Raw genomic sequence first — 16,965 nt, 5'->3', positions numbered from 1 at the left:
CAGCATGGACAAGCATGTTAAAGAGGAAATGAGGTACTGATGAAACATTATGAAAGCCCCCAGTGGTTGTAGTCAAAAACACACTGAGGGAGCGTGTTACTATTAGCCTCGAAAATGCACAGTTCATTGGAGAACCACAGACGCAGCCAAGTCAACTTCTGAACGAATCTGGATACTAACGCTTCTGGCAGCCTGGTTGCGTGCCAGCCTTGTCAACAGATACTAAGCTACCCACTAAGCTTCTATCTACTGTGCTAAAGTCTGCAGATTCTGTGCAACGTCTGTCAAGTTCAAGTTAAACTTTATTTATAAAGGGCAGTGTCCCCGCGTCCCTAAAGCAGCTGGCTTGTTTAGCAATCACTGCAGACCCCGCGTCACACTGACAGCGCTGGGTTTTAATGACGGGAAAATTAGTTTTTTGTTTGGAGTTTGCGTGTGTGAGTTTGGATTTATCTATCTAGATCAGTAGTTCATGACCTTTTAAACTCCTCGTTTCACCTCATGGCAATGCTCACTGTTAGTATTGCGCCTGAAAATGCTTTTCACAAGGAAAAAAACCAACATTCCGATGATTACATACAGTATATACAGTGTGTGTGTGTATATATATATATATATATATGTACTTTACATCACATTCTTCTTTTCATGTCCACCCTGAAATAGCTTGTGACCCCACAGGAGGTCCCAAACGCCCAGGTAGAAAATCAAGGATCTAGATAGTGAATCAGCAATCGATATACCATCTCACCACAGTCCTCAGGCAATCCTCACCCACATCCTTTAACACTCCATCTACTGTAGGAGACAGATTCCCTGGAAGATTCAGCCATCTATCCTCAAGATCCTTTCTCCTCTCTGAAATACCTGACATACACAATCCTGCTGGATGATTCATTTCTGTTGGTTTGACTCTCCCTGAGTGGACCTACAGTTTATCTTCCGTCTCTGTGGAGCCCATCAAGACATATCCGCGGAATTGACCAAGTCAGGAAATATGTGATAAGGGGACAATTGAGAGGAAGCTTAGATTAATGTGAATGATGCGTGGGGGAGCTAGTATTGCTGTGAAGATGGCCTCAGGATTTGTGTGTAAGTTGGGGGAGAGAGAGAGATGGAGGAAGAGAAGGAATTGAGAAAATAGAGAATTATAATAGAGAGGACTGAGCACAGAAAGACAATTGAAATCCTCCGAGGTAATGGCATTTTGCAGATGCTAATTTAGGATTAAGAAATGAATATCAGATACGTAAAACCCTCACCCTCTCTCTCTCTCTCTCTCTCTGACAGGGCCAGAGGTGCTTCTGATCTATGATGGAGGCGGGGCTGCAGAGCACTGTGTAATCCCACTGCTGGCCCTAATCTCTAATCTGTACACCTAATCCAGAGCGCTGGGATGCAATGTATGTGTGTGCGTGTGCATGCATGAGTTTATATGTGTGTGTCTAACTAAGAGCAAAGGTTGATGGGGATATGTCACATGTGCCGATACATCTGTGTGTGTTTGTGTGTGCGCGCACATGTGTGTCCATATGTGCGCCCTTGTGTGTGTGAGTGTAATGCCCCACTGAGACTGAGGGGAGTTTAATGGTGGATTGAAAAGGCCTAGTTTTGCCAGGAGATTATGTAAGCACAGCAACATTCCCAAACAAGGTCCAGGACAGTGAAGGTGAAGGCCAGCTTGGTGTGAATGGAGCACATGAATCCCTGTGGGAACAGCGTGTCCCCACTGAAATATGGTGACAACTGCCAAGCACCACATGTCATTTGTCAACAAGGGTCAGCAGATACACTCGCCAGTAACTCTTCAGATGTTTGAGCGCTGTGTTTCCACACAGCTGTTTCTATTCTCTAAATTCAAAGATATACCTGAATAGTCACATTCACATGGGTCAAACAGTCTTTTTTTTCTTAGGAAGGTTAATAACAGGGTGTAATGACCTGTAAATATCGAAGCAGCAGCTGTGATAACATCTGGGCGAATTCTGTAAATGCTACAGAAAAGTCCTTCTTGTATTATCTCCTTTGGCATAAGGTATGCGCTCACAATTCCTTACAGCCCTGGTGTGATGCAGACAAAGTCGGAAGCATTTCAGGTGCACAACGCCAAAAGTTTACAACATTTGGCTGAGTCAAATCAAGTCTTTTGATTTGAGTGTGAACCCTCAGCAATGCAGTCTCCTTGCATAAATAAATAAAACAGAGGGGAAAAACGACACATGTGGCACTTTTATACTCCATTATTTTTGTGAAATGTATGCCTCGTTTCCACATACATATGAGTACGGAGGCGGGTCAACCAGAAGTCCATTCATTCCTATGGGAATATCTGTAGTAATAACAATGTTGGTGATGTGCTGGTGTTATGACAAAATCACTGAACGTATCTTTACACTGGCATTAACTTTTTTTGCTAACTTTTCCTCCCATTTCTCCACAGTCACAACGGGTGCAACTTTACTCTTACTTCCCTTTTTAATATTAACGCCCGGAAGGCTTGAAAGGCAGCTGGCATCATAAAGACTATCAGGTGTGAAGATCAGTTTATGGTCTTTCCTTTCTTTTACATACTGTATGCGTTGGTCCTTCTTCTCTCTTGTCACTGGTGATCGTTTCTCGCCCTAAAAACTTAGATGCCTTAAAAACACCATACCTGCAGAATACTGAGTCAGTACCAACCTTGAAGTTGGCGGAGAGTAGGAGGCGATATGGGAGGATATGAGAAGAAAGGAGATGAGAGGAGAAGGGTGGAAAAGATGGGAGATGAGGAAAGAGGTGAGAAGCAACGGGAACAGAAAGGCAAGGAGAAAGGTACACTGTGACTAAGTGAAAAGGTGGATAGAGAAAATAGTGTACATGAGAACAAAGTGTAAAACACAGAACTGCAGAGGCAGATTGAGAGTACCTCTCAACCTCACAGCTTCACAGCTATGCGTGTGTGAATGTTTGCACAGGTGAACGTGTGTGTATGTGTGTCTCCATGCGCATGTGGGTGCATGTAGCTATGTGTTAACAGGTTATGTGTGATAATGCATTGTGTGACTCATGTAAAGAAGCGAATGGGGGACTGTCCCCAAAGTCTGAAAACGCTTGAAGGCATGCTGACAGGGCAAACTCTCTGCAAAACAAATTCATGGCACGCATTGTGAAAGGTGGCACAAAACCAGAGATAAAAACGAGCACCGCCGCTGATCGCACAGCATATCACAGCTGCTTTGAATCAACAAAACTTGGAACTGTGCTCTGGCGGCTTTGACACTAAAACGGCAGAAATGAGTAATGTTGTCAAACACATTTTTAAAACAATCTGCAGTCTGCATCCAATGTCATCATTGGTATGTGGTGAAGCTGTCACTTATGAACGTGTCAGTGAATACATTATTTCTGAAATGATACTTACACATTTTACAATTAAAACTGTTTTTAAAAAGGCCCTTGAAAAAATATCTAATGGAACAGAACACCAGCCAAACAGGTTTTGCTACATAATATCAGGCTATATGATCATTAAAGGGTTACTCCACCAATTTTACAGACCAAGTTGTGTTTACAGATCTTGGGGAGTACTACTGCATATTTGAAAAAAAGTAGTATTAAGCCTTTTGTGGCTGCAGAGGAAGCTGCATGTATTCTGATAAATTGCCTCCAGTGTTGTCACTTGGAGGCTAATTTGCATTGTGGGTAATGTAGGCGCCAGGTTTTGAAAAGCAGTCTACTGGCCGAGCATTGCAGTCCTATAACACTGTTATAGACTCATTATGGACACTATGTCACCTCCTTTAACATGCGTTCTTCTTCCTTTTCAATGCTTCAAACATGCTTCACTATGTAAAATTGGTGGAGTTACCCTTTGATGAGGAGCTGTCCTCATCATGTTTCCTATTCATTTTACTGTGCGTTTCTGTGCTTTCAAACTGTACTTTGTGAGTACTTTTGTTCTCATTAGTAATTGTATTGTTGTTGATTCATTGGAGGGGGGTTTGTTTTGTGTTTGTAATTTATTTGTTTTGTTCTCTTTCTGCCTCAGGGTTTTAATTGTTTCATATCCTGATGTGATTAATATCTGTGCGGACCCCAGAAAGTATAGCTTCTACCTCGGCAGTGGCTTATGGGGATCCAAATTAAAAATAAATAGATAAATGTGCCTAGATTCTTACAGAGAAAGACCAAATGAGTTTTGAAAAGTAAGTGAGGGATGTCTAACCTTACTTAACTGATTCAACCTAATTTCAAAATGAGTCAGTGTTTCTAGGAGTGTGTAGGCACCTGTTTTGACATCATAGGCAATGATTGCACTTGTCTCTTCATAGTGGCTCTCATCCGATCATGTAACAGGTGTGGATGCTTCAAAATTACATTCTGCTCATAATGAGGGTCCAGACAACGGGACGCTTTGGTATGATGAAACAAAACTGAAATGAGAAACACTGAATGGATCTCTTTTTAATTCACATAGTTTAAATTAAAATCTGTGTACCTCCTTATGAACAAGGGTGAGGGGATGTCGTCGTGTGATATAAAATGAAGAATCATTTTACAATTGCATCGTTTAGTATATTTTCCTTATGCTTTTGAAATGCACACCCTTTGGCACCCACAGACTCAGGTGTGAAGGAACGCCGTGCTATCCGAGAAAACATCACACTTCATCTTCAGCACCTTAAAATCAGATTGCTGCTGCGTGTCTCTGCGTCTGAGTGTGTCGGTGTGCTTGTTCACAAGTGTTGTGTTTAGGTTGCAGCGAGGCTCAGAAATGAATCAAATGGAATAGAAGATCTTTTTATCAGCTCAGAGGGGAAGTGTTTCAGAGGTTCTCGGCGTCAAGGTTATTCTAAGAAAATCTGCTATTTACTGGCACTCATCTCTTTAGCCATCCTATCCTATTAAGCAAAAGCTCAGTCCAACAGGCGAACAGTAAAATGGTGCATTTTGCAGCTCAGCACTAAATACAAAACGCAAATAGACTGACATGCTGAAGAGGAAGCAGTCTATCACAGTATAAGTGTATGTTCTGTGTGACAAGCGTGACTATGTATGTTATGCCAATATTTCATCGACTGCTGTGCGAAGCTACTTCTGCGGAGTCCTTTTGTGTTGTCAGTCAAGTCTAGGTGTGTCGGCGTGTCCTTGTCACTGTCACACAGATGCAGCACAGCGATAAACCAACAACATTATCACTATCGGCATCACCACAACACAAATCCAGATATCTGCACAATGTGATTAAGTGATGCCGCATCGGCTTTGTTAAGAGGTGACACGAGATCTTTGGTACGATAAGATGAACAAGAGAGAGAGATGCGTGAGAGAAGCGTGCGTGTGAAAAATACACTGACAAATATGTCAATGTTTGCCTGAGGAGAAGAGTCGGAGCAGCAGAGGGTCTGTGGACGACCTCAGGTTACTTCTGCCTGTGTGAACAAGAGATGACAGGCCTCGCATGTCACAGCACTAACCACCTGAGTTACACACATGCACACACGCACACACAACTGCATGACTGCCACAAGGAGCATACATCACACGAATTATACGGCTCAGTGCGTGCCACTATATGAGTGTCCTAATGTGACAGAGAGGCATACTGGATATATGTGTCCCTCATTAGTGTTTGACATGTCACTCTGCCTATATCAAGGCAGTATGGACACAGGTGTGTGATTCTAAAGGAATTGCACGTTTATCCTTTCAACAACACGACGGGGTCGTCTCATTTATATGCCTCTTTGTCTTGCTCTTCCCCCCCCTTCGCTGCCTCTACGTGGCTTTCATCTTGTCGTTTTGCCCTCACCCATCCCCATTTTTGTAGAGCCCAAAAGGTTCAGTCGCGACGATTCCTTGCCAAGATGGGGAGAGAAACATCAGGGGTTACGACTGATGTGGCAACCCCAACTGTTCTATCACTAATGGAAGATTCTGGGCATGTTTGCCATTCCTGCACATTACAGCCACTGATAGAACATATTCACATGGCGGCCATTTTCTCCTGACATCACACTCAGGGTGGGAGGCTCAAATGTTGTACTGCTGCCCTCCAGGTTGCCTATAAGTCCTATAAATGTAGGGAATCTGATGGAAATGTAGAGGGAGATCTGGCCATCTTTCAAGGTAAAACAACATATTTGATCATAGTGTTAGCATTCAACCATTCCCTAGCTAACATACACAACATGATAGAAGAGGCGTACATTTATTAAAAAATATCGACAAACATCTCGGACACAGAAGCGGTTGAATGCTATCACTAGCTAATGGGTTATCAAATACGATGTTTTGTCTTGAAATATGGCCTGATTTTTCATCAGATTCTCACTAGCATCATCTTCTCAGTCTTTGTCATATGTCCTATGTTTATATGACTTGCAACCTGGAACACAGCAGCACATTATCCCAGCATTCGAGCTTCCCACCCTGAGTGTGACATCTGAGGAAAATGGCCGCCATGTGAATATGCTCTAACCTCTAATCTAACGAGTGCGCAAGTAAAGGAAATAAATAAATTGATGAGACATTTGCATTTTCTCACACCTTCAGCGTAATGGAAGGAAATTTTCTGTGTCCCAAAAGCCCTCCTGGGTGTAATTAAGCGCACCATTACCATCAGGTTTTCAACCTTTAATAAGATTAGCAGTAACACTTTGCTCTCACTGCAATCATTTGTGTGTTTCTTGCGTGCAATTCAGGGTGCGTCTCTCCATCTGTGCATAACAAGACCTGACAGTTGCTGCCTGTTCCTTATTGATCAACCAAGACCACCCATGATTTACTTGACTTAACACACATTGACTTTTCGCTTCAGGTTTAAACTTTCATTCGATTCACAACCTTATATAAGAATTGCATCAAGTGCAATTAGGAAATAATAATGCGATTAATATTCTAGACGCAGCTAAAAGCACTTAAATTGTCTTTAATATCTGTATAGCCTACAAAAAGAATATAATAACATTAAACATTAAACAGAAATCAGTCCACTGATTCCTAATGAGCTCATTGCCCAAGTTGACGAACGTGTGCGTTTGATATTGAGCGGCGCCTGAGGTCGGTCCCAGGCTCTATCAGGATGCTGTGACGTGAAAGTGGGGCAAATAAGGGAGTTGAGGATGGGCGCAGGAGAGAAGAACTGATAGTGATGAAGAGAATAAGCAGATGAAAGGCCAATTATCAGCATTACTGTGCTCCTTAGAATCAAGTGTACTAATGATACAATAATGAGAAAGAGGGTGAATGGATTACCATTCAAAATACACACACTTATACGCACAACTTACAGTATTAAGAGTTACACGTATGTGCGTATCATGTATCTGCGTGTGCTTGTGTGTGTGTGTGCTGCATCCGTACCCATTACATTTGCTTCTTCCACTGAGTTCCCAGTAAGGGGTCTTCTCTGAGCTTGTTATAAACACTAATTCCCTTATTGCTCACGGAGCGGCTCTCATCTAAGGCCTGTGCATGTGTGTGGTGCGTGTATGTGTGTGTGTGTGTGTGGCTGCAAGGCATACACAAGGCCAGAAACAGGCTTAATAAGGAAACGCTCTAATGAAAATTCATCACATCTGCCCAGAGAGAGAAAGAGAGGGAGAAAGCCGCCCCCAAATGCAGACACATATACCAAATTCATGCACACACACACACACACACACACACACACACACACACACACACACACACACACACACACACACACTGTATGAATACACAGCACATGGCGTATACTGAATGATACTGTAGGCTTCATCTGCTTGTAAACCTTACACCACTCTGTCAGAAAAATCTCCCCTCCTCACCTTCACTCTCCCCTCCTGTGTGTGCTCTGTTTCCTGTCCCCTCATTAGGAGAGTGGATCTGTGCAGGTCTTACACAGTAAGTGTGTCCTCAGGGAGAAGGGCCACAGAGTAGCTTTTTTTTATTCGGACATAAGTGTGTGTCTGTGTGCATGTGTGTCTGTACCTTACGTAGAATGATGCAATGTCTGGCTGACAGGCCCGCTCTTTCTGACACCAGAATAGCCTGAGGCAAGACCTGCAGGCACACACATACACACCGTACGTGAACAATTCACCGACTGAACGAAGGATGGTGTGTGCTTTTTTTGTGAATGTGTGTGTGTGTGTGTGCGTGTAAGTAACTTTTTGACTAAATCTAGGACTGTGTGGAAAAATGGATGAATCCTTCCTTCTCAATTTAGACATTGAATCAAAAGAAAATCAGAGGCTCTACATGATCGCGAGCGAGAGAGAGTGAGTGTTGGGGAGGAGAAAGGAAGGCAATCATAAATAAATTATATAAAGCTATTGCACAAAGCATGTATGTGCTTCACACATTTAGTGTTTTTATATAAATAAGAAATATTTATGAACAACAGCGAGAGCCTGCTCTCTCTCAGTGTCTTTTCAATCGCTCTACCATGAGGTTTTGTGTCGTTTTCGTGTTTTGGTGTGTTGTCTGTCTTACACTTTTCTTCCTGTGGAATAAAAGCCATCTGTTCCAGTGGATTCCCCCCCCCACACCCTTTGATTGATTTATCCTGTAATGTAATAGTTCACCCTCAACATGAGGATAGAAGTTCAGATGGGAGCATTGTAGGCTGTAGGTCACTCCTGATTTAAATACGCGCATCAGCTTTTTTAAGATAAAAAACAAGTTTAAAAAGTCTTTCAATATATGCTTATTTTACACCACTGGTTACACATGGTTAATATAACTGTACATTAAACTTACTAAATTATATCACATTTATTTAGTGCTGAGGACAACTGAGAGTCTACAGTCATAACATTGTGGTATTTTCAAGTAATGTTTACCTGTTCATCATCTTTGTTTAGAATATTTGCATGCTAACATTTGCTGATTAGGACTTGACAAAAAGTGCATTGTATCTGAAAATGGACATTTTGAAATGATGTTGGCCAAGAGGAAAAGGGATCATAAAAGTGATACTGATTGATTCCCTGGAGAAAATGAACTGCTGATGGTGTTAAGGAAAAAGTCACCAAAGTCAAAAGTACAGTTCAGCTTCTGGGGAGCAAGAATGTCTGTAGAACATTTCCTGCCAATCCACAGCTGTTGATATATTTCAGTCTGGACCAAAGCATTGGATCAACCGACAGTCTGATGGCTAATGCGCCTATCCAATTGCACAAGCACTTTTAATTACATTGTGATTGTGATCCATTGATCAGCTAGTTGCTTTTTACTTTGCAAGGCAGCTGGATTCTTGAGAGTAGTATCCATCCTACCAGGCTTCAAGTCATGTGCTTGGGTCTGAACCACAGTGGTTCAGGTGAATCACTGGCACCTACTGGCAGCTACAGGCCTGGAAGTGACTGTTCAGTCAGGTTAGCATAGCTGCTTTAACATCAGTTATATCAGAACTGGAGAATATTTTGTCATTGAAAGAACAGTAAAGAACAGCACTAAAGGCTCTTCTCGATTGCAAAGATGTTTTCACCCATCTCTTAACTGGCTTCGGCAAGTTTGAGTTACCAACTGGCTCCGCTGGAGGTATTGCTCTCCTACTACTCATATGGCTCATTGATCTTTGGTTGATGTTAGCCTGCGATAGACAGCGATAGACAGATAGTGTATCCAATTATCTGCCAAGTAATTTCAGAAGTGGCCTCCCCTTTTCCAAACAGTTTACAAGGACTACTTTTCCATATGTCTGTGTTTGGCATATCTGGTTGACTTGCTTTGACCAGTGGCAGAATACCATGCATCTGACTGTCTCACAACTAAACACTCAAAAGTATGCAACAATGGAATAAATGTAACACATGCACAATGTGATACCATCTAATACCACTGCCCTGCAAGAAAACCCACATTTGTTAAGTGTCTATGGCTCGGTTCTTCATAAGACTGTGTCAGAGAAGTATTGATTGAATTTTCAGCAGTCTGAAGTCATAGTTTTGTGGTTTTGTTGCCCTTTATTGCATTATAGTAATGGATGCACCTAATGTTTCGCCTCACCCATATTTTGTCTCACATCCTATATGAACAACACTTTTCATTGTTGAGCTATGTGCCTTCTGAATGGGGCAAGGACAAACATTAAACCTGCCAGTGTGCAACAATGAATTTTTTTTTAAATTACAATCAATACTCTCCATTGTTTGTGTGCTTTTGCAACCCCAAGTGTATATTAGCACAGCTTTCTGTGTACTGGTGAATGCATGACTGATCTTACCCAAGATGTCCACCACTGACTGAAGCTGTGTTGCACCTGTGTTGCCTCCTGTTTGAGGTTTTATTCCTGGTAGTTTGTCTTTTTGACTGTTTCCAATAAGGTGGATTAAATTGAAAACACTATATTCTCTCTTGATTTTGGCCTTCCGTCTTCCCTTAGCTGTCATTTTCACGATATAAAATACCCTCCTGTGTGGGCTTTGTTGAGAGGAGGGTCGACCTAACATTAAAAAATGCCCACTTACAACCAATGAACCATCTTGCTGTTGCTTCCAGTTATCTCTGGTAACTCTAGCATCTCTTATGTAGTTGGTATATCAGTCTGTCCCGTTAGACAGCTGAACTTGGCTTGGCCTTCTTAGTCTCCAAATGCCCGCATACATTTTCAGTAGGGTTGAGGTCAGGTGACTGTGGAGGAAACTCCTTGTTGGTCAGGACTCCTTGGTCCTCCTTGGTCTTCAAGTAGGTCTTGCAAAGGTTTCAGGTGAGTTCGGGGTCATTCTCCTGCTGCAGTGTGAATCCTTCTCCACAAAGATGCAAACCAGAGGGTGGAGCATGTCACTCTGGTATCATTCTCTCTCCTGTTAGTCTAATTGCATACACTCTTTTGTTACTGCCATAAATCTCAAACTTGGACTCATCAGTAAACAGGACTTTTTCCCAGCCATCCACTCTGAAACTGCCATTTCCTAGCCCACCTCAAGCATTGGGCCTTGTTCCCTCTCCTGGAAAGTGGTTTAGAAACTGCTACTTGTCCTCTGAGACCACTGCAAGACAGCCTTCTTTTGACAGGACTTTATTTAACTAATCCTCCATGTGATGATGTTGGTTTGTTGGTTTGACTTTTCGTCTGCCCGGACCCCACTGTATCTTTACATTGCCTTTAAGTATGGGGAAAACAATGCTGCTCTTTCTCACGTGTCTTCATTATGAATAAATGTTGTATTCATAAAATATCCAAAACTAAAAAACACAACAAACTCTGTTTCTTGCTTCACTTACGCATGCAGATTGGGAAAAATTGTCTTCATGCAAAGCGTTTGTGGTGCAGAAAAAATTGCCATGTGAGGCAGACACAGCCATGTCGCACATGGCTCACGTGTCAAAGATAAGAGCGCTGATTTGAACGGCTTCTGTCAGCTTCAACACACGCACACCTCACCGAATACAACATAAATGCTTTCAGCAGACATTTGAGTTTAGACAAAACACAGAGAGAAGGAGGAATTGTTGCTAATGTGTCAGAAGTGTGAGAAGTGTGAGATCACTATAAAACATTCGCAGGATATGAGATACTCAAGGAGAAGCTATGTGTAAACCTCATGGCCTTGTTGAGTGTGTGTGTATAATACATGTGTGTTTGTGACAAGGGCGGCCAGTGGGGAAGAACAACATCAGATGTAAAGTGGTTTTCCTCCCCAGAAATCTGCAGCACGGAGTTGAAGAGTTGCACGCTCGCACATACTCGAGAAGCACACAATATATCAATGACTGAAAATGCAGCTCCCCTCAGGGACATGAGCTGATGCTACTTTTACCGCCCAACTTAATTTGTGTGTGCGTGCTGCAGGGGCACTTTTGGTTACACTTCATCCACTTTTGGATGATTGAGAAACACTCCTGTCAAGGGAGAACTCTCTCTCTCTCTCTCTCTCTCTCTCTCACACACACACACAAACACACACCTCTGTTCACTTTCTGTGTTTCACACATACATACCCACTAATGCACCAACCCACGATACACCTACATGCACACTCACATTCGGGCAAATTCAAATGCACACATACATGTGTTTAGCCATTGGTCTCATTGTTAGGCTTGCCCTCTCTGGGGAATAAATTAAACTGCAAAACCTTCTTTCGCAGCATCCATTTGTGTGTGTGTGTGTGTCCACGCACACATGAAGTTGTACGTGTGTCTCCATTGATCACGACTGCATTAATTCATTCCTTTTGTGGCCAACATGGCCTTTAGACACACCGCACAGAGTGCCTCTCCAAAAACCCAGACTTCAATTGAGAGGCTCAATTCACACCTCAGTATACATGCACACACATGCACACACACATGCACACGTAAACAAAGTAAGAAACTCATAAATACACATATACAGTCTAACACACAGACACAAGCCTTTCACAGATTCTGACACTCTGTCATATAACCCTCTAGCACTATTTCTCCCAAGTTGGGATGTTCAGCTAATTGGCAGCAGAGAAATCTCCACCATCTCCACAGTTTTACTCTATTCCTTCACTTCTCCCTCACAATAAAACTCTCTCTTTCTTGAATCTGTATGTTACATCTCCTCCGACTGAAGTGCCAAGTAATGTAGCTAAATGCCAAAAGTAGTTCAACTTTATTTTGTTCTATTCCTGCTTGTCCTTCCTGTCCCTCTCATGAGTCATTCCTATTTTCCAGTGTCCTATGTAGGTCTTATTTTCGCCAGTTCTACATATGTGCTCTCCCAGGGTCCTATGTTCTCCAGCTCTAGAGTTAGTGTAGGAGGGTTAATTAGTGCTAGCAGAATATAAAACTTGGAAACATAGGACCCTGAGAACATAGGACCTTCGGAACATAGGACTTTACAAATGCAGGACCTCTATTCCCAAGGGGGGCTGGGAACATAGGACCCTAAGAACATAGGTCTGTGAGAACATAGGTCCATGAGAATATAGGACTATGAACATAGGACCGTGACAACATAGGACCATGAACATAGGACTATGAACATAGGACCAAGACAAAATATGACTATGAGAACATAGGACCTTGGGAACATAGGACCTTGAAATGCAGGACCTCTATTCCAAAGTGGCACTGGGAACATAGGACCCTGAGAATATAGGACCCTGATAACATAGGTCCATGAGAACACAGGACTATGAACTTAGGACCGTGACAACATAGGACTATGAGAACAAAGGTCCTTGGGAACATAGGACCATGACAACATAGGACTATGAGAACATAGGACCTTGAGAACATAGGTCCATGAGAACATAGGACTATGAACATAGGACCGTGACAACATAGGACTATGAGAACAAAGGTCCTTGGGAACATAGGACCATGACAACACAGGGCTATTAGAACATAGGACCTTGAAAATGCAGGACCATGAGAACATAGGACCATGAGGACATAGTACCTTGGAAATGGGGGACCCTGAGAACATATGACCTTGGTGACTAAGCACCCTGGGAGCATACAGCCTTAGGAACATAAGACCTTTGGGACACAGGACCTGGGAATACAAATACGCTCCCTTGTCTCATACATGTGTGCAAAGAATCCTATTCCTATTGTGCTGAGGCAAACTTTTGTCAATAAAAAAGCATGAGCCTAAATTGCTCCACTCCCTGCAAGACAAGGAAAAAATAAAAACAAAAACCACACGAGTAGAGCTGCATCATGGTGACTCTCTTTCCTGTTTTTTATGAAACAGCAAGAAAAGATCGTTTGTGTCTTGGTGCTGTTTTTGTGTACCACATCCTGGTGCACAGCTTCTGCCAGTGTATGTGGATGTTTCATTCCAGCAACCATTTTGTCAGAGTAAATGGCCAATTTATCATATGGTAGATGTTGAAACTCAGATGCATTATTCTGCATAATTAAATGCCTGAAAACAGTCACTAATTCATCCTTGAAAACCCATTTAAAAGGAATTTATTCTCTCCTGATTGATATTGAAGGCTGACAGATAATTGACTTTTCAAAGACAGTATTTCAACCTGTGACGCCTCTAACAAAAAGAAAGTTGTATTTTTTTCTTTCTGCTTAATTTGGCTGCTCATTATAAGCTTCCCAAGAGTAGCCTTTGAGTTTTGGGGGTATAAGGGACGGCTCTGCCTTGTGAGGTTTTAGAGGTGGTTGTTTCTGTTTTTGCCACATCTGCAGCGATCTGAACCCTGAAGGCTTCTTCCTTACATACACATACACACACTAACACACATTTCTGCTCAAAAAGAAAAGGGAAGCATAAACATCAAAGGGACCAAGGACACAGCTCACACCATTATACACATATGTGTTACATATAAAAATGCATGAAGTAGAACTCATAATAGATTAGCGTAGGTGCTGGAATGTCTGATGCTGCACAGTCTATGGGTGTATGCAACAGTCTGTGTCGGGCAGAAAGAAGCATTTAGAGAGATATTCATAATACGCACCTTACTGTCGTTAATCATGCTTCTTCTGCACAAGCACCTCTGCATGTGTGCATGTTTGTGTGTGATGAGAACAAGCCTGCTCAAGCACGAGTCTTGAGATGAAAATGAGGTCATCTGGCCACATGGGAAAGTTAGAGTGGGAGCGAGACGGTAAGTGAAAGGACAAAAAAAGATGATAAAGACAGAAAAGAGAGAGCAGTGAGGAAGAGGAGGATTATGGAATAATTGCTGTTGGGCATGATCCAGCTCGGGCATGTCAGCAGCGCACAATGTAATCAAAAAACAAATGGCACCCCACCAACATACACAAACAGACACACAGGTCAGAGGATTACTTTTCAGCCACTGTTTAGCTGCTTTCTGTCCAGGATGTCCAATTTCTAAACTATTTATCCAGAGAACCCTGCAGTTCAAATTCCATCTGTCGCGAAACGTAACACAACATGAGTGGAAGTTTAACATCACTCTGAAGTGAGAAGACATTTGCAACATGGCATTACAGCTTTTAAAAAACATGTGGTATTAAAACAGCTTATATACAATACAGACAACTGTGAACATTGTCTTTGCTTTTATTTTGGCACTTCAGAGGGGGATGTTAAAGGGACTTTTACTTTGAAGTAACGACTGTAAATCACAAATGCAAACACTGCCACAATGTTGGGCCTCTTTCTCATTATAACATGCAATTCTGCAGTATTTGTTAACCCTGTATATACTGTATACGCATTTGTTTTTTTCAATTTGTTCCATATCATTCTAAACAATTCTGCAGACTTTGTATCTGTATGTTTATGTTACATCAGAGTTAAAGTCCGCCCTCCATATTTAAGTTCTCATTGTTAACGTAGATCATTTGGTCAAAATGTGGAGATATTACAGCTATCAAACTGCAGTTTTTCACTCCAGAGAGATAAAATGTATTCATGCTGCTTGGTTTGTAGCCTGCTTCTCTTATTAGTCTCGAGGAAACAAAAAAACAGTTGCAGACAGTATAATTTCACAGTCCCCATTCAGTCTTCAAGAGGTGCACAGTGAGTGTAGACTCTGGTGTAATTAGCCCGAGGCTCCTGCAGGCGTCTGTACTCTCTGGGCTGTTGTGTAGTTTGCTGTTGTGTGGCATCTAACTATGTATGAAATATTAACCAGTTCCTCTAATCGGACTTCTTTTCAAATGTCTCGAACTGCTTTGTACAAATGTCTTGTCATCACAATCAGAGGAAGATGATGAATGGGTATGAGAAGAAGGGAAATGATAGACCTGTCATTTTGGTGAGAATCACACCTGTCTTTTGTATGAGATGCCTCTAAATGCTTTGGGGGAATTTAGAGGAGTGATTGTGTTCTGCGGCTGGATTAGAGCCTTGGAGGCATTGCAAAACACAAAGGTAGTGAGCAAGCTTTGACTAACAATGATGACAAAATGAAGAATCTAATTTTCGAGACGAGAAGCAGATTATTAAAACTCTTGGGGATGAATCAACAGGACACACACATACACACACTCTGTCTAAGGCTGTAAAATAGACTTATCCTGCACACCACATAAATAATTCATAGATGAGTAAAATTCCTATATGCAATCTTCCTTGATGCTCTGACTCATTTAACATTAGGAGTGCATTCATATGAAAAGTTACCTCGGCTGAGGAAATTGCTCAGGAGAACTTCTTCTGAAACTTTTGCTGCACTTTCTGTGAGGCTAATCCTGTAAAAAAGCTACTTCAATAGTGTAGGACCTTTAGATCAACCTCAACGACCAGTGAAGCTAACCACAACACAGCTAATTTACAGCAAAGTGTCTGAACTGTCCCAACAACCAATCACTGTCAGTGCAGGTGATACGCCAACCCTTCCCCCTAAGATTTGTGATTAACAGATGTTTTCAAATACTGAGTGAGAAAGTCCAAAAAGGTTGAGAATGAGTTTTGATGAAGCGGCCAAATAAACACAGGACTTTACCCCCAGGAGGCCAGCGTTTGTGCCCCGTGTGAACCTAACAGACTTTACATCACATACTACCAAGATATCTTCTATACACCTAACCAAACTGTGCTCATTATGTATTTATTATCGTTACCATGATGACAAAAGTCACCTGACTATGGATGATGACATCACCTGACTCTGGATCTGCTCTCTGTGGATGTTAACAGGAAGGTTTTGATGTATCACCTGCATGCTGGTGGAGTTACAGGCCAGAAGGATGCCAAGCCAGTGACTGCAGCTCGAGACAGCGTTTCAACGTTTGTAAGCATGTCACCATTGGATATTTTTAAGGAGACCTCGTGACAATTCCAGCTGTGTTTGTGGCACAAACAGGTATTTAAGGCAAAACAAGGTCTTTTCCTAACCCTAACCAGATCAGATCATAAGCACAGATTTGTCACAAAATACAATCGAAAATTGAAACTGAAGAAATGTTGTAACACAGAAATATAAGTTTTAAAAATGTCTGTGGTTTGCAGAAAAGTACATTGCCAAGATTCATTCTGGCAACTGGTTTGCGGTGCAGGCAATTTGAAAGTATAAAGTTGTGGTATTTGTACACAGATTGATGGGACCTGGTTATAAATAATCAATACACAAAGCAGGG

The 16,965-nt window shown here is 42.0% G+C and overlaps 1 protein-coding gene across 1 annotated transcript in view; it reads right to left on the bottom strand.

Moving 5' to 3' along the window:
• camkvl (CaM kinase-like vesicle-associated, like) overlaps positions 1-16,965 on the bottom strand; it is a 42,405-nt gene that overhangs the window by 10,904 nt on the left and 14,536 nt on the right. The window lies entirely within an intron of this gene.

The sequence above is a fragment of the Pagrus pagrus genome (assembly GCF_965226575.1).
Source record: "Pagrus pagrus genome assembly, chromosome: 11".
NCBI classification, from domain to species: Eukaryota; Metazoa; Chordata; class Actinopteri; order Spariformes; family Sparidae; genus Pagrus; species Pagrus pagrus.
Note: the sequence above shows the minus strand (reverse complement) of the source record. Positions and strands in the feature narration are given on the sequence as shown.